Genomic DNA, 18,112 nt, shown 5'->3' with positions numbered 1-18,112 from the left:
AGTGGGTCTCGGACAGGCTCCTCTCACACCCTGGGCTCAGTCATATCCTGGGGCAATTGGCAAGGCCCAGCTTCTAAATTGACCCCATAACACTCTGCCATTGCCAATGGGGGTGGGCTTGGCTGGGTTTCCCAGAAACAGAATAAATTGAAAAGCAATTGTACTGCAGGGGTGGGACGGTGAGGCGTGGGGGCAGTCAGAGCGCTTTGTCCAATTGGTTCCTAAGCACGTGAACTCTGCAGTAAGGCTGCTGGAGGGACAAAATCAAGGTCATGAAGATTGACCCCTGTGTTTTCTTCTAAGGGTTTTATATTTTAGCTCCTACATTGTGGTCTTTGATGCATTTTTGGTGGGAGGAGATGTAATTGGCTTTATTCAACCATTCATGAACTGGGCAGCATCCCCTCTAGCAGGTAGAAGGGAACTCCCTGATGCATTTTGGTTTAAAAACCACAGATATGCTTTACAACAGTGAGATATTTGGCAGGAGTGTGTGGGACAATTTACCCAAAGACACAATTTTTTTTAACAGATTTATCGACTTCGAAATTTCATTTCCTGTGTGCTCATTTATTTATACGCACCCATTAATATGCACGGCAATACAGTAGTAATAGCTCTTGTGGCCACACAGGAAATGGTGTGCTAATGTGGGCACGTAGTAACTGGAAACATCAAGGACATGTAACAAGGGATTCTGCACTTTTTGAAACCAACCCCCTCTTAAGGATCAAAGGGTGTGGCCGGATTTTGGGCTGACAGCATCAAAAAGTTAGACAGAGAATACATGAATCAGGAGATGCATTTTCTCTCTAACTTCGGGAAACACGGGACAAAGAGAGCCTGGACCAGCTTCCACGGGCTGAGGTTTGAGAGTGACCCTCTTGCAGAAGCATGGGACACTTCCAGACTGTGGAGGGCTGCTCGAGATGTCCATGCCGGGCACCTGCATCAGCCCTTCCCCTCCCTCCCCAATTTTTCATGGCACCTGGGAGAAGTGGAGGGGATTCAAGTTCCATTATTTAGGGACTCAGGGCCAAATGAAAATTCATAAGAAACCTCTTGTTTGAAAGCAGAAGGGCCATTAAAGATACCAAAAAAAGAAAGAAAAAGTTTTTTTTTTTTCCCCTCTTTTTGTCCGCAGTTTGTTTTGTCTGTTTTGAATATTTGCTGTCCTGCTCCTTCAGGTGCATGGATACCCAAGACCTGAGTGTAGACCCCACATATCAGGCTCCCCCCCACCACCGTCAGCCACCAGCTGGACTGATACACTGTGTCCCATCCGGGGGAGGGGTGCAGAGCCAGGCATTTTCCTTCTCCACGGGTCTGCAGCTGTAACCTCCAGTTTAGGGGAGACCCCCGGGGTGTCAGGACACAGGTAGCACCTGGATCCGAGTAAGAGAGTCTTGCCTGCCCTACCCAGTCACTCCTGGAACATGCCATGGTGCAGCCCACCTAGAGTGGGAACAGCCATCACTGCGTCCTGTCCCAAGACGTGTGAGGCACACATATCTGACCCTGACCCTCCCCATACCCATGCTCAGGCCTCCATGGGTGTAGACGGTGGCAGTTGGCCCTGGGTGGTTCAAGATGCCGGGGACCCTGGAGGTGGGAAAGCAATGGGAGGTAGGACCCGAACCACCGAGCCCCAGGACACACTGCATTGTGAAATGGGACTTTGTGTGGTTCAAAGATAAGATTATGAAGAATTTCCAGAGGGTGACCAGCAGGGGCAGAGTGTTAAATTCCCAGTACAGGGCCCGTCTGAGGCTGGGGTCCTGTGGGACTGCATGGGTCACCCACCAGTAAAACCACTTCCGGTGTCCCTGACAATAGATGAGAGACAGGGCTGAGGGGCCAGCCCAGAGGTTACCAGGGGAGCTGTGGGGAGACCCTGTACCCCTGACAGTGAGGAGGAAGGTCACTCCTGGATGCTCCTGGGGTCGCTCATGTCTGGGGGCTGCAAGGGCACTGGTCAACTCCACAGACCATGGTGTCCAGGAAGCAACCCAGGTCCCAGAAGGAGATAGGATCAGGAGTAACGCTGCTAGAGCTGGGCAGGGGGACAGGAAAGCCACCCTCAATGCCCCTGCCCTCCACTAGGAGTCAGAGAGGCAGGGGAGGGGGTAGGGTGAGGGAAAAGGAAACCTTGAGTTCTCACCAAGAAAAGCAGAGTTTCACAATGGAGGTGACTTGGTCCTACTATCGTTATTGATCTCAGGTGCAGGAGAAGAGCTTTGCGCTAAGTCAGGTTCACTGTAGAGACTAAAACCACCCCATTTATGTTTATAACTGAGCTCTGTACCCTCTTGCCCTTGCTATGTGGTGTCCCTGACATTGCGTTTACCGGAGCTAACTCCAGGCCTGGCAAGGTACTGCGCTCCGTGCATGGTCACTTTAATTGTTACAATGACACGTAGCCGTTCCACTTTTTGGAAAAGGAGACTCAGACTCAGGGAGGTAGAAATCCTTGGTGGAGGTCCTGAGGTCTGCAATTAAAATGTGGTGGAGCTAGACTCAAACCTTGGTTGCTCTGTCCCCACAGCCACCGCCCTCATCCCTAAACTGGACCCTGATCCTCTTTTCTGTCCTAACATGTCCTGTGTGTGGCATCTACCTCCTGAGGCAAACACTTAGGGGACACCCAGAGCAGAGGGAGTTGTCAGGTGGAAATTCAGAGATGCGTGATGAGGGGCAGCTGGGTGGTGGGGAATAGGGACGCTGATGAAGGTGGCCCCGGACTCTGGACCACCCAGTGGAAGGACAGAGATAAGGAGGGCTGTGAAGTCCAAGAAAGAATTTATGTGCCTCTTGCCTAAGAACTGAACCACAAAGGACCTCATGACCTGTGCCCCAGAATTTTTTGTTTTAAGATTTTATTTATTTATTTGACAGAAATCACAAGTAGGCAGAGAGGCAGGCAGAGAGAGAGGAAATGAAACAGGGTCTCCACTGAGCAGAGAGCCCGATGCGGGGCTCGATTCCAGGACCCCGGGAACATGACCTGAGCCAAAGGCAGAGGCTTTAACCCACTGAGCCACCCAGGTGCCCCAGTGTGCTCCAGGATTTTTGTCAGGAGCTGGGGGAGAACTTTCCACCAGCACCCAGCATGCTACTTTTCTCTAGGTGGCTATGGGCCTTCATCTTTTTTAGGTCACAGGTCTTTGAAAATCTGATAAAAGCAACTAAAACTCTGTCTAAAAACTCTGTATTAGTATAATGTGGCACGTAATCTCAAGGAGTCCGCATACACCGTATTCTAGATGGGGCTCCCGTATTCCTGTACATCCAGAGGAAGTCGGGAAGTTCATCTGCGCCCACTAATGGGAACAGGGAGATTCCCCACAGGAAGTCTCCGTCTGGGACAGCAGCCCTTGGGGAAACGTGTTTCCTGCTGTGATGACAGAGAGGTGGAAGGGGAACGTTGGGGGTAACTTTGCAGGGCCAAGGGCCTGCTCAGGGACACAGAGCTTAGGACATCCCCACAGGATGGGGCAGGGCCTTCCCCTCGGGCCGCAGACACCTCCCTCTCTCAGGCTTCAGCACCTGCAGGGGAAGAATCGCAAGTAGTAGTGGGGGAGACACTGAGGGTTTTTCTCTTCTCTTCCAAGATACGTTTGCTTTTAGGTGATAAGAGAGACCCCCTCCCTGTGTGACAAAACATTGCACAACACTTTGATTTAGGTCCTTCCCGCTCGTCCTCACCACAGATAGCATTCCCTGGGAAGAGGCTCAGAGTCTGGGGGATTTTGTGGGGGTTGTTTTCGAGAACAGCACATGGGAAGGGTTAGGGAAGCAGGCTTAGACAGAGGGAGAAGTGGAGCCATGAGACAGTTCCAACAGGTGTCTCAGCCGCTCACGCCTAGAGAGCAGGTGCCACCATGGCCCCATGGAGCGGTCCTGGGGTAGGTGAGGGGGCTGGGCCTGCGTCTCTCTGCGGTGAGGATGGGCCCCTGCTAGGAGCTGACGTAGCCATCTCCTCAGCTTTGAGCTGCTGGCGGCCAACATTGCCTGCCGCTGGGGCACAGGGACTTGGTCCAAAAGGTGTGTGGGGGGAGGAGGGGGGCTGGTTGCACCACAGCCTCTATTACAAAGCCCCCAAATGGGGCATTCTGACCTTGAAAAAAAAATAACCATTTAATTCAACCTGGGAGGACCAATATGCAAACGCCGTGCTCATATTTCCCTCCTGATATGACCAGGTAGTGGCAACTCTTGAGAGATGCTGTTCTAGAACTTACTAGAACCTCTACTGTGATTCCACCTACCCCACTCCTCGCCCCAGGCAGGGGCAACCCAGGATAAAGGGAAGACCATGCCAAAGTCATGCCGGCAGGGGTTCTCTCATTCCCGATTCACTCCAGAAATGAGTCCCCCGTGTGGGTCCTCTCAGGCCATCTGGAGTTGGGAAAAGCAGACGGAAGCAAGGCCAGGCCCCCCATAGATGGTCAGGGAACAACGGCCATTTGGAGCTGAGCCAGGGAGCGGGAGCCAGACAGGGGGCTGGCTAGTGTCTGGGCTTGGTGTGTCTGGAGGAGGCGCTAGGGAAAGGCCAGGCCGGGCTGGACTCCTTTTGGCAGGAATGCAGGTATGAAATTTGACTGCTCAGGGTACCTAGAGCAGACCCAGCACACAGCACTGATTCAAAACAAACAAGGCTCTTAAGATACTGATAATAATAATAATGGTGATGACAATGATGACAATGACAATAGCTAACATTTATTTTGGAGCTCCTCTGTGCCAGGCGGTAGGCTCCATAGTTTGCTTCAATGAGCTCCATGAATTCTCTGGACAGACCTATCAAGTAGATACTATTTTTATCCCTGCTCTCCAGACGGGGGAACCTAGCCGAGAAGGCTGGTGAGGGTGCTCGAGTTACACAGCTGGTAAGTGACGAACCGTCATTTAAACCCAGATAGTCTTACAGGAGACGGGGAGCTCCTCCCCAGGCTCTGCTTCTCATTAAATGGGGCCGCCTTCTCCCGGCTGCTCAGGCCTTGTTCCCTAGCATTCGTCCTCTAGCTCTCATTCTCAGATTAACTAACTAATTGACGTATCAGGAAGCCCCACAAGATTTATCTTGAACACATGCCCTCACTGTGGGCCCTTCACTTTGCCTCCGAAGCACAAGCGTCGGTTGGAGATGCTGGGTGATGCCTCAGAGACAAAAAATGCCCGACTCTCAACAGCTTTAATTTAATGAATGTGTCTTTCTGGCTACACAGGAATTGCAGCTGCCTGAGGGGCTCTGCTCCATGTCATCCTCACTGAAGGACCCAGGCTGGTAGACAGAGTCTCTAGAATTGGTAACGTCATCACGATATGGCAAAGAAAGGGAGAATTACGGACTAGCTCTTTGAGGTTTTTACTGCTCCCTTTTTATTGGTTGAAGCTACTAAAAAAACTGCATGTCCACACCAAAGCACATGCCCACACCGGATTGGACATAGGTGGGAAGGGCCATTCTGCCATAGAGTCAGGAGAAGACCTAGAGATGCAGGGGAGCGGCCTGCGTGCCTGCCGGGTCACTGCAGGGCCACCCTCTTTTCTCTCCAGCCTGAGGAAAGTTAACAGCTTCAAACTCGTCTCCCTGCTTCCACTCCTGCTCTTGCCCTGTAATCCCTTCTCCGAGCAACAGCCAAAACAATCTAGAACATAAACCGGATAACTTTAGTCTTAAGCTCCAAGTCCTCCAAATGGCTTCTATCACATTAACAAGAAACATAAATGTACTCAGGGCACCTGGGTGGCTCAGTGGGTTAAGTCTCTGCCTTTGGCTCAGGTCATGATCTCACGGTCCTGGGATGGAGCCCCACATCGGGTTCTCTGCTCAGCAGGGAGCCTGCTTCCCCTGACCTCTCTCTGCCTGCCTCTCTGCCTATTTGTGATCTCTGTCTGTTAAATAAACAAATTAAGAAAAAAAAAATCTCAAAAAAAAAAAAAAAAAAAAGAAAGAAAGAAAGAAAGAAAGAAAGAAACATGGAAGTTCTCATCCTGGCCTACAAAGTTCCAGAACAAGCATCAGCAAGCTGTGACTCTCTGGCCAAATCTGGCCCACCGCCTAACTTTATCACTAAAGTTGTATTGGAACACAGCCACACTCATTCATTCACATATTGCCTCTGACTATTTGTGTAGACGGTGTGGCCACAAAGTGTAAATATCTCCTAAGTGACCCTTTACAGAGCCAGTCTGCTGACTCCTGCCCTATAGGACGTGGACTTTGTCTTCCCTGCAGACGTCACCGCCTCTCACTCCCACTTGCACACTCCCTCCAGCCGCCCCGCACAGCCTAGGTTCCTGAGAGTGCCCAGTTCGCTACTACCCTCGGACCACTGCACGTTCCATCCTCTTCTCTCACTTTTTGACACAGTCCATCCCTTCCCGTCCCTCTGGCTCCTTCTCTGATAGCACCTCCTCGGGGATCCTGCCTGACCCCCTACAACAGAAACCCTGCACTCTTGTCACTCCCTAACCCCTTCTCCCCTGCAGTCCTCTCCACTGAAAATCACAGCACAGATTTTATTCATTTTTGCATTTCTGGTCTTGTCCCATATTAAGGCCTATGAGGTCTTAAAGTTTTGTGTTGAGGGACCTGGGGTGGTCTCAGTACCTTGATAATTTTCTCTTAGTCTGTGCCCTCCGTTTCCCTCGTTTTAAGCGGACTAGTACCCTTTTGGGGAGGAAATTCTGAATTTTTGGCCTCGGCTCCAAAGAGAATATACTTGCATGAGATTTTCGAGATCGCTTTATGTCTGCGGATTTTAATTTTTGCATTTGAGGGTCAAGGACAATGGTGGTATTATTAGGCCTTTTTAAAAAACACTTCAAGCAAATTCCGGTCATCTCTGGGAGGCAAACTTTGAACATCTCGTCAGTCCCCAAGGAGAACAATCTTCTGTAACTTTGAAGCCAAATAGGATTTCTGAAAAGGAAGCTGCAGTCAATTGAAAACCGTCAGTGGAGCGTGAAGAGCAGAAGGGTCCCCGTGGCGGGGCTGCAGCTGGGCCTGCCCAGGCTGGACGTGCCCTTCCTGGCTGGAGAGAGACCGCACAGACAGCACAGTAGGCAGCTGGAGGCGGCCTAGGACCGGACCCAACCCTACGATCAGAGAACAGCTCAAAAGATGCAGTTGTTTCTCCCTTGTCTTTGCTGTAGGCTTGTCCCTTTTCACATAGGTTTAGGTGATGAAGACAGAGAAGGCAGGCAAAATGAGAACCCGCTGACACTCTGCTTACCTTCTCCTCAGTGAAGATGCTCTGGGATAGAGCAGAAACAAAGAGGCAAGTCTGCTGATGGAGGGGGTGGCTGTTTGGGGGAGGGTGGCCTGCAGCACCCCTGGCCCAGTCTCCCTGGAAGGCGCTGTCTGACTCTACCCTTCCCTGCTTGGCTATGGGTCAGGAAAGGCAGAAGTACCCAGAAGTCCTGCCCCTCGGTCTCTTTGCTGGCCTGCTTCTCTGGCCTCCCTGCCACACTCACATGACCTTAGCTGCCTGCTCAGGTGCTGGGCTCTGGACCCCTCCCTGCAGTCGCCTGAGCCCCCAACTTGCCCCTTGATGATTAATCAAGTCCGAACTTGGCTTAGCATTCCAGGCCATGTGCAGTCTGTGTCCAAGCTCATTTGCTCTTTCTCTTCTACCCAGACCTACCCTGTGTTTGATCAATTGGATATCCAGCTCCTTCTTGAAGGGTTCAGCATTGTACTACTCCTTACTTTGCTTTAAGTCCTTCCTAATTCCGGGGAGTCTCCTGCTTCTGCCAATAGGAGCGTATCCATCTTCCCAGGCCGGATTCTGCACCACCTTCCCCCACCCCCAAGAGTCAGTCTGGTCTCTTGGAGCCTCACGGGGTGGGTGGGGTCGGGGGGACCTGCCCAGCTGCAGCTGTTCTCACCTCCCTAGAGGCTCCGTGGGAAGAGGCTGCATCTGGTTCATCTTGATTCCACTCCTCTCCGCTGGTCCGGTACTGTGCTGGGGCAGGTGGGGGGTCGGAGGGTGTTTATCAAACACGGGGACTAGTGAGTTCATTTACACCAAGATGTAAATGACTGAGGAGGCTTTATGTGTGGGGTTTTCAGAAAGCTCGGCCTGTCCAAGGTGGGGAGGGGGGAGTGAAGGTGGCAGAGAACAAGGTGGGTTGGGGCACCCTGGCCTGGGTTCCCGTGCAAGCCAGGTTGAATCACAGGGGTGAGCGATTAGGGGAAGTGACTGGGGTAGCTGATTGGGACTACCCCTAAGCATCATGCCAGAGAACTGGGAGGCTTTGCCCATGGCTGCTGAAAGCTCACATTTCTGCTGAAGGTCTCAGAAGGGAGGATTACAGGTCCCAGCCTCAGGGATCAGATGAGCAAAGCCTTGGGAGGGGGCAGGAGCACCTTCCCAGGGCCTGGCAATTTTCCTTCAGTGGCCTTCTGATGCCCTTAGTGTCCCTCCCTGGGGGGAGTGACTCAGGACTTACCTTGGCCACCTGTGCCACACGTGGGGGCCCGTCAATGTGCCTTTGTCCTGCGACCCTCTGCTTTTGCGCCTTGTGAAAGCACAGCTCCCCACCCCACCCAGAATCCTCTCTGTGGCATGTTGACTTGACCTCAGCCACATCCACTGTGTCCCAACCACACAACATGCTCAGACCCAGACATGCTCAGGGTCCTCCCCTCACTGCAGCCCCTTCCTTGGGCACTGTGCTAGAGTCTTGTCTCCCAGAAAAGTCACCTGGACACGGTTCTGGCAAGGGCCAGGCAGATGGCAGACTGCTGGTTTCCCTTCCTGGTACAGGTTACGGCTCTGGGAAGCAGTTCTGCCATCTGTGTTTGTGAGAAAAGGCCTAGAAGGTTCCTGGACGTGCTTGAAGGTAGCCATTCCCCTCCAGCAAGGCAGTTCCATCTTCCAAGTCCTACTGAATCCAGGGGCTGCCGTGCAGAGGAAAGAAAAGTGTGATTAAATTGTGAAAGGCATCGCTTCTCTGCCTTTTGGCTAAGATCAAGTATAAATTGTGAAAGGCAGGGTCAGACAGCAGGGAGGGTGCAGGAGTGGGGGGGTGTTGAAAATTATTGACTTCCTGGCAGAGGAAGGCACAGAGGCCAGTGCCTCCCCTGGGGCTACCTCTATGGTGTGGGCAGAAGACATGGAGAAGGAAGAACCCCGAAAGAGCCAGGTGTGAGGGAGAGGGGACAGGAAAGCTCTGGGTGACACAGGGCAATGTTAAAGGTAAGCCTTGCTCCTTTCTATTAGCAACATCACATTTGTTCCTGTGCATATGGGGCAGGGACATGTTGGGGATCCCTGATACAATCCTGATGAAGGGGCCCTCATGGTTCCCACAGAAACAACAGGAACCCAGCGCTTGGTCTCCAAGCTCACCTCACAGCCACATCCCAGAGCAAGAGCCTGACGTCTTCCTAGGTCCACGCCAACCCACACGGATGACAACCTCACGTTCTGGTGGCGGCTTCCCGAATCCCTGCGGCCGCCTCTCTCCGCAGCCTCTGCCCACCCACCACGGCAGGTCCTGCTCTTGGCTCTGGTCATCTCTGAGAACAGCTCCCTCTGTTGCCTTCTCCACCAACGCACCCTTCACCTGTCTGCCAGAAAAATCTCTTGAGGTGGAAATCTGCTCACACATCTCCCTGCCCACCACCCACCAAGGGCTCCCGCCTGCCTGGGGAGGAAGGACCCCTGTCCTTGCCTGGCTGACCCAGGCCCTCCACACACTGTCCTGTCTGGAGGCGCATCTTCCTCCCTCCCCTCCAGGTCTCCAGCCCAAGCCCCCTCATGCCGACCTTCCCTCCATTCGGGGAGCACAGTGTACCCTCCCCATGCTCCCTTCGCACATGCAGTGCCCTCTTTCTGGAATGTCTTTCTCTTCTGCCTCAGGGAGGCGTTTCGGATATCCCGTGGAGTTTGGGCCGGATCTTTTTAGCTGATGATTCTCAAACTTGCTCTGTGGAACAGCCCAGACACTTGACAGGTCTAATTCCACTTTGAGAACGGGAACACATTTACTAGGTTTAAGGAACATCCTCGTTGATATGGGACTGTCCTGTCCGTTACACACATGCAGCTCTTGGCGCATATATGATGTTTCTCCTAAGTCTCATTTCCAAGTTTTTCACATAATGTGCACTTTTCATTTGCTCAGTAACTGTCTGACCTCCTTGGGTTCATCAAATGCAGCATGTAGTTGTGGGAATCTGTTCACGTCGCTGAGCCCTGAGGTCCTATCCTTTAAGAACATGAAAGCAATTTCCCCAGGATCGGGCAGATGAAAGCCCCTGACACACATAGGAGGTGCCCAGGACCTGCCAGCACCTTTGTTCCCCATCCTCTTTCCCATCCACATGCATGGTGCCCCGTGGCTCCCGGCTGGTCCCATAGTGCATATTTACTATTTTCCCCTGACCCAACATCCACTTTCTTTCCTGGTGACACCCCCATATCTCCAATGAGGAATCCTATCCCTGGGTGGGGGGTTGGGAGCAGCTACAGCAACTTCCTGTCTCCCCCAGAGGTGACAGCGTCTCCTGGGGTTGTCAGGGCCATGTGAGGAGGGAGCCCACTGTATTCCCTACTCCATCACCTTTCTAAGATTCTCAGAAAGACTCTTTTTTTTTTTTTTTTCTGTATGAGGGAAAGTTCAAAGAGTGGCTGAGGTCCAGGACCTCCCATGATGTGCATCATATATGTCACCTTGACCCATCAGGGAGGACCTTGAGGTAGGTGGTCAAGAAGGCCTGCATTCTCACAAGTTATGGGGAGGCAGGTGAAAGTTCTAGAAAGTTTTGCAGAGAAGGGTTTGTTTTGGTTTCTGAGGGTCTGTGACCTTTGATGTCACTCAGAGAAGAAGTCTATTTCGGTGACTTAGATGCAGTGCTTCCCTCAGGGTCGTAAGTACCAGCACTTACTGCAAAATGCTCAGCAGCAGGCCAGTGTGAGTGGGGCTGGGGGGGCAGGGGGAGTGAGCGGCAAAAGAGCAGTTACAGCCATGAGTCAGAGACAGAGGCCCCGGGGGTGACCCGTGAGCGTCTGTGTCCACTGACCCACAGGCTGGGCACATCCGTCTCGTTCCAGCAGTACAAGATAAGTCTCTGAGCCTTTGTTCATCTAGAAAATGGGCATAGTATTTGGCTCTTTGGAGGGTGCACTTGAAGAATGTGGCCTCCTTCCCCTCTGGGCAGATACCAGCAGAGGAAGAGAGACAAAGTTTCCAGCACGGAGGTAGTTCATGGTGTCTGCTGTGACCAGGAAAGAGAAATTAGGTCAAGGAGGAAGGACATTTGAAAAGGTTTGCAGTGAGGGCAGAGAAGCTCAGCAGTGGGATAATAAGGTTTCACAGTGTGAAGACCGCTGGCCTGGGGCCCAAGACCGGGCCTGAGCAGCAGCTGTGCCCCCCATCGCCCCCTGGCCCCCTGTTCCTTTTCCCCAAAGCTGATGCCTGTGTGCAGGGGGAGACCTGTGGGGGTGCGTTGTGGGTATACATGCGGTGGGCGTGTGGAGTTCAGTGGTCAGAACAAACCCATGTTGGAAAATTCTTCCCCTAAATAGCGGTTTCTGTTGGAATTAACTGCTCAGTAAAATTTAATTTCGAAGTTTATCCAAAATGTGATTATGTTATTTCATATAATCTCTTTCTCGGAGAGTCCCCAGGAAAGCAGGCTAACAGGATGTTGTTCGTAATAAGAACAGTCAGAAGCAGGTGGAAACACCCAGCCTTTGGCTCCCTGGCATGGGGCCAGGGCAAGGACGGCATCCCTAATCTGATCGGGCCTGCCTTGCCACAGCTGCCTGCCCAGGGAGGGGACGGATGCTGGTGGCCACCAGCTCACTCTAGGACACAAGAGGTGTCCAAGGGAAGAGGCAGGCCTGTCTCCTCCCCTCCCTTGTATTCCACCCTGCTCTCAGGAGGCAGTGGCCTGCCCTCAATCAGTCTTGAGCCTCGCTCTCAATTTCCATCTCCCTTTCTGACAACAGCAACCAATCTCCCAGATGAACAGAGATGAGCTTCTAATGCAAAACAGAATCTGCTTGGACCAAACTCAGAATGATTTTCTGGTCCCTGTCTTTCATCAGGCAGGGAAGGGCTTCCATGTCAGGGGACCAGAAGTGGTGCCAGGCATATGGGTGTGGGAGGGGTCCCCAGGCCAGAGGGAAGGCTTGGAAAGGAATGTGGACATCAGTGCCAGCCATCCAGAGGAGGGTGGGGAGGATGGCTGCCTTTCACCCTTGACCTGACTCCCATTATCCACCTTCAATTTATTCCATCAGGGTCGCTCTGACCTGTAAAATTGAAGGGAGCTTAGTGGCCTCCAACATGCCACCCCAAAGGGGTGCTACCATTCAGGCCCTGGGTCACATTGTGGGGACCTGAGTCTGGCTCCCACCTTCTTGAGGGCCAGTCCTGATCCAGGGAGGCAGGAGGGAAGGGGGCTGTGGGAAATCTTCGAGGGGCAATCCAGGACTATGCACAAAACCCAGAGTTCTCCCCGATGTCTTGGAGCCTCACCTTGGAGAGGGAAAAAAGGTCAATTTCGCCAATGAGGTGGCCTCTTATGGAAGAAAGTCATGAAAGGAGACCCAGAGGTGCATGGATACTGGGACTCAATTTCTCCTGCAAGAACAGACGTGGCCGAAATGATGAGGAAAAAATGCTCCCCTAGAGAGCAGAAAATTTTCCCAAATGTGTCCCCCTCCTCCTGTGAGCCCTTAACACTGGTTCCAACAAGCTTTGCCCATTTTTCCATCTTCTCTCTGGGAGATGGGAGAGATAGGGGAAGCACCCCCAGGTGCCTCTCCAGGATATCAGCAGAGCCCCAGTTGAATTGGAGGGACATCTGAAGCTGAAAGTTTTCCCCAGACTGCAAGAATTGCCATGAACCCAGGCTCAGAACCCAACAGAGAACTGCAAAGGACAGCCCTAGGCCCAGCTTTCCTGTGAACTCTTCAATCTGGCCCCACCATGCCTCCCCAGTGCTAAGTCTGCAGAAAAGCCAGCTCCAGACTGAGGCTCAGAGGGGAAGAAAAAAGCACTCAAATTATGTGGGATAAATGCCAGGGAGATTTATCTGGACTGTTTCTGGACTCCAGAAAGAGATCTAGATCAAGCTATTCATAAGAAACATGAGCAGAATTTGATACATGGCAAGGTGTCTGTGTAAACATGTCTTAGCAAGAAAGATAAAGATGGATGGGAGGAAGGTGGGAGAATTTGGGCAGGTGGTGGGAGGGAGGGGATAAAGCTTGGAAACGATAGATGAGAAAAATATTCTGAAAGAAAATGTAATCCAAGAAACAACTCTTCCAGATTGATCTTCTCTTTGCTTCCAGAGAATTTCTGGATATCAGGCCCTGTTCTAGACACTCCAACAGGCATTCCTCATTTAAATCTTCTGGCTACATGCCTGGAAACCGATTCCTTTGTAAGCACCATTTTATAGATGACAAAAACAGGCACAGAGAGAAACTGAGTGACGATGACGAGAGAAAAAATCCTCACTTCCACTACTGTATGTTGCTAGCTGGTTGACTTTACACTGGAGCGCATGTATTACGTACAGATAAATGTTTATATGTATTTAAATGAGCAGCGGTGCATGTGAATGCATGTGTGCATACTTGCATGTGTGTGCATGTGTCTGCATGGGTGTGTATGCGTGTATGTGAACCTTCATTCGCTCTCTTTTGTCTTCCACCAGTAAGAGTATAAATAAATGTGTGCATCTAAAAGGAGATAGAGCATATGATTTTAAGTAGTTCTAAATATTTATTTATTTGGCAGAGAGAGAGAAAGAACATGCAAGCAGGAGGAGCGACAGAGGGAGAAGGAGAAGCAGGCTTCCCGCTGAGTAGGGAGCTGTCATGGGGGCTGAATCCCAGGATTATGACTTGAGCAGAAGAAGGCAGATGCTTAACTGACTGAGCCACCCAGGCATCCCTGATTTTAAGTAGTTTTAATCTTTGCTTTTAAACTTCTTTAAACTTCTTTGTCATAAAATAAACCAAAAATGACTCTACAAAATAAATTTAAAGCCCAGAAGACAGACAACTATAAGAAGTGGTTGACTCTGAGAAGTGGAATCCTGGATTATTTTTTTCTGTACACTTTATGTGTTTATCCAGATCTTCTATCGTTCTTCTGCATAATAAGAGACACTGTAAAGTAGCAGTTAAAATAATGGGCTCTGGATCCAAATTTCATAGTTTTGAATTTTGTACTTGTCACTTAGGCAAATTAATCACCCTCCGTGTCATCATACAAATATGAGACAAGCTAAAACTTGGCATAATCTTAAGCAATTAATGACTTTTAAAAAAGGGAATCTATTTGACTTTAACTTTGGAATATTCTCAGTAGAACAGCAAAGATTCAGTGACCTAGGGAAAAAATTCTTGTATTTATGTAGATGTTTGTCTAATAAAAATATCTGGCTGAACCATAGGAAATTACCACATTTTTTTGTAGGTGAAAGGAGATTGAATAAAAGGAATTTCACATGGTTCATATGTTTTAACTGAATACATAATCATGCTACCGAAAATTCTCTATGTTGTCTCTTGATTTTCAGAATCAACATATGAATAACTGTAGTTGTGGAAAAAATATAAATGATAAAAACTTTGAAAATATAAAAGCCGAGTATCCTAGGAGATGGAAGGGTGAGGAGAGGTAGAAAGAATTTCAGGAGCACAATATAAGTTATTTATTTCGTAAGGAGTCCCAAGATACTTGCTGTATTTCATGAATCAAGAAACAGAATGGATATTATAAGATAAAACAAATATGTAAATATATTAATATTGAGAACTAAGATTTTCATTATAAGATAAAGGAGATATGGGTACAAACCAAAATAAAGAAAAAAAATCCTCTTCCATTAAATTGGAATTGGAAATATCACTGCAAATTCATGATTTTATGTATAGTCACCTGTCTGTCTGTCCATCCATCCATCCATCCATCCATCCCAACTCTGTCCATTGAAAGTGCAAAGTGCTCCTCCAGTAACAAGGAGTCTTACCTAGTGATCCAGATCTTGGTTTCTCAATAGTGTTCTCACCTGAAAGAGACCATTCTTGGGGAAGTACTAATACTAGGTCTGTATCGGGGAAAGTAGAAGATAAGCCTGATCATCTTATTATTTCAGAATGTAAGGACATATTTGAAGAATAATAGATTTACGTCAAAAGGATACAGGATCCTTTAAGGGGATCCTGTACTTTAAGGGGATCCCACTGACCATATTTGGGACAATTTAAGTAAGAAGTGTGACACATTGAAAAAGTAAATCCTATAGTTACATGAGAGAGCTGCTTATGTCTACTTAATATTTAAATAAATTTATAAGAAGGAGCACCTGGGTGGCTCCGTCAGTAAAGCATCCGCTTTCAGCTCAGGTCATGATCCAGGGATCCCAGGTTTGATCCCTGGATCGAACCCCACATCAGGCTCCCTGCTCAGCAGGGAGCATGCTTCTTCCTCTCTCCCCACCTTCTGTTTCCCCCCTGCCTGTACACACACACACACACTCTCTCTCAAATAAATAAGTAAAAACTTAAAAAAAAATTGTCTAAGCTAGTCTTATGGGAATGTATGTTGACCTCCTGTATCCTGTCCTTGCTCACAGACCTTCCAGTTTGACTCTGGAGTGGAGGGCCATAAAGAAGCTGGTCTGTGGATGTGGCTCTAGAATCTGCTCCTCCAGCCCCCAGAACCATGTCCCCACCCCTTTCCCAATAGTAAAAGGGTCTACAACGAGTCTTGTAACTCTCAGCAATTGAATCCGGAGCTAAGATACCCGAGATAAGGCACAGTCACTGCCCAGAGCCCCCAAGGCTCTGCCAGGCTACAGAGAAGACTTGTAGGCGACGCTGTCGGTCTCACACTCAAACACCCCGTGGCCACCATGGAGACTGCTGGTCTCCTTGTCCTCATAGGGCTCAACCGTGAACTCCCACCCAGTTTCAATCTACTGCTCCAGGACACTGAAGTCATCTGCCCAAAGTGAAAGCCTCCGCTGGAATGCCCGCCTCTCCAGCCTTTTGGATGTTATTGGTCAATTTCTTGTTTCTTATTGTTGGGTCATATTTTGGCCCCTTCAAAGTGAAAGGGGCCCCTGAGTCTGAAGACATCCCCTAGCTCCAAATGTCCTTTTCCTTTCTTACCCCTAAAATGCCATTTCAGAAGACAAGGAAGGAGGGTGAGAGAAAGCCCCATGGTTCTTTCTTCACTCCCACTAAAAGGCCATATCCTGGCCCAAGAAGACCTCCTAGGGCGTCAGAAAGCCCAAAAGGAGGAGAAGGAGGGCTGCCAGGTGTCACCCCTCAAGACACTGATGGTCTGACCCCTCCCAGATCTCGATTCCCTAGGATTCTGCTTTTCCCTCTCCTGAGGCAGTAGGCAGAAAAGGAACACCATGCTGCACCTTTTCCCTTGTCTTTATCTGGAGGGAGCTGAAATGTCCTGCATGAAAGATGGTGGGTTTGGGGGCCAGGCAAACCAACCTTGATCCATTTGCCATCAGTATTGTCCTAAAACTTTCTGAGACTCAGCTTCTTTATATGTAAAATCAGAATAAAAAAACATCTACTTGTTATGATGGTCTGGATGATACAATGGGATGACATTTTCCATTCTTTTTAGGACAAAACCAACAACATATTCCTTTCTTTGGTTAAGAGGCAACCAAGCTCTTGCATGTTTTCGCCTTTAAGCAAAAAGGATTTATTTCCATTTGCAACATTTATTGGTGCATTTGCTGCCTACCAAATTATTGCAGCTCTTTTGCCTATTAAAATTGCTCAAGAAGATTCATACAACTGAATCCTGATTCTTTTTCCTGGCTGCAAAATAATTTTAGCACTCTCTCACATAATAATTTTTATTCGTGTTTAACAGCTTTACTGAGGCATAGTAGACACACAGGAAACTATATGTGCTTAAAGCGTGGTCTTGTAAACTCTGACCCATGCAGCTAGCTGTGACGTCATCACCACATCAGAACAATGAGCTCACCCAAAGCTTCCTGACCCCACTTTGTCAGTCCTCCCTCCCACCTCTCCACCCCACCTTTAGGCAATGCTGATCTGCTTTCTGTTACCAAACATTAGTCTGAATTTTCTAGAGTTTTCTATAAATAAAAGAAAATAATTCTTTTCTGTGTGGCTTCTTTCACTCAGCATTATTTCTTTTCAGTTAATTGAGTGATAACACAAACATGTGTCTTCAACTCTCTCTCTGTTTCTCTTTTATTTTTTAAAAATTATTTATTTATTTGAGAGGTGGGGGAAAGGGCTGAGAGAGGGGGAGAGAGAGAGAGACTCCCAAGCAGACTCCCCCCTGACATGGGGCTCAATCCTACAAGCCTGAGATCAGGACCTGAGCCGAAATCAAGAGTCAGACATTTAACCAACTGAGACACCCAATCGCCCCTGTTTGTCTTTCTCTTTCCACTCAAGCCATTTCTTCAAACAAAATTTTTTTTTATTGCGTAAAATACCCACAGCATAAACTGTACCTTCTGGACTACTTCTCAGCATGCAGTTCCCTGACAGTAAACACATTCACACTGTTGTGTGACTGTCACCACCATCCAGCTCCAGAACCTCTTTCATCATGCAAAACCAGAACTTTGTACACATGAAAGAGCTCTTCACTGGGCCCTCCCCAGAGCCCTGGCAACCACCATTCTAGTCTCTGTGTGAGCATTTGACGCTGTAGGAGCCTCATACAGGTGGGATTGGATGTACTGGTCTTATCTCACTTAACATAATGTCCTCAAGGCCATCCGTGTCGTAGCATGGGTCAGAATTGCCTTCCTTCTTAACCCAGCCACTTCTTTTGGTCTAAATATGACCTTTTGCTATCTTCTGTGTTTAAAGTCTCCAACAAGCCAGAGTTTCTTCTCATTATCTGCCAGTAAGCCTCCAGCATGCCCCCTGAGAAGAGAATGCTGGGGACGGCATGGTGCTGGCTCTAGGCCCCTGCCTGTTAGGTTCCTGGGTCAGTGATACATTTGGACAGAGGCTAGGAAAGACTTAGGCTATTTTGGTAGCCTTGTGATTTTATTTCCAGATCTCACGTAGTTTCTACAGGCAGAGCAGGAGTTTGCCAGAGAAAC

General features: G+C 49.4%; 1 long non-coding RNA gene across 1 annotated transcript; it reads left to right on the top strand.

Moving 5' to 3' along the window:
* The first annotated feature begins 7,893 nt into the window (after positions 1 to 7,893).
* Positions 7,894 to 10,509, top strand: LOC132015282 (uncharacterized). The gene is made up of 3 exons (XR_009403610.1): positions 7,894 to 7,965; positions 8,778 to 8,853; positions 9,326 to 10,509. It is a non-coding gene; the product is annotated as an uncharacterized LOC132015282 (long non-coding RNA).
* The last annotated feature ends 7,603 nt before the right edge of the window (positions 10,510 to 18,112 follow it).

Source organism: Mustela nigripes, chromosome 4, assembly GCF_022355385.1.
Source record: "Mustela nigripes isolate SB6536 chromosome 4, MUSNIG.SB6536, whole genome shotgun sequence".
NCBI classification, from domain to species: Eukaryota; Metazoa; Chordata; class Mammalia; order Carnivora; family Mustelidae; genus Mustela; species Mustela nigripes.
The sequence above is the reverse complement of the archived record's forward strand: the minus strand, read 5'-3'. Positions and strand labels throughout refer to the sequence as shown.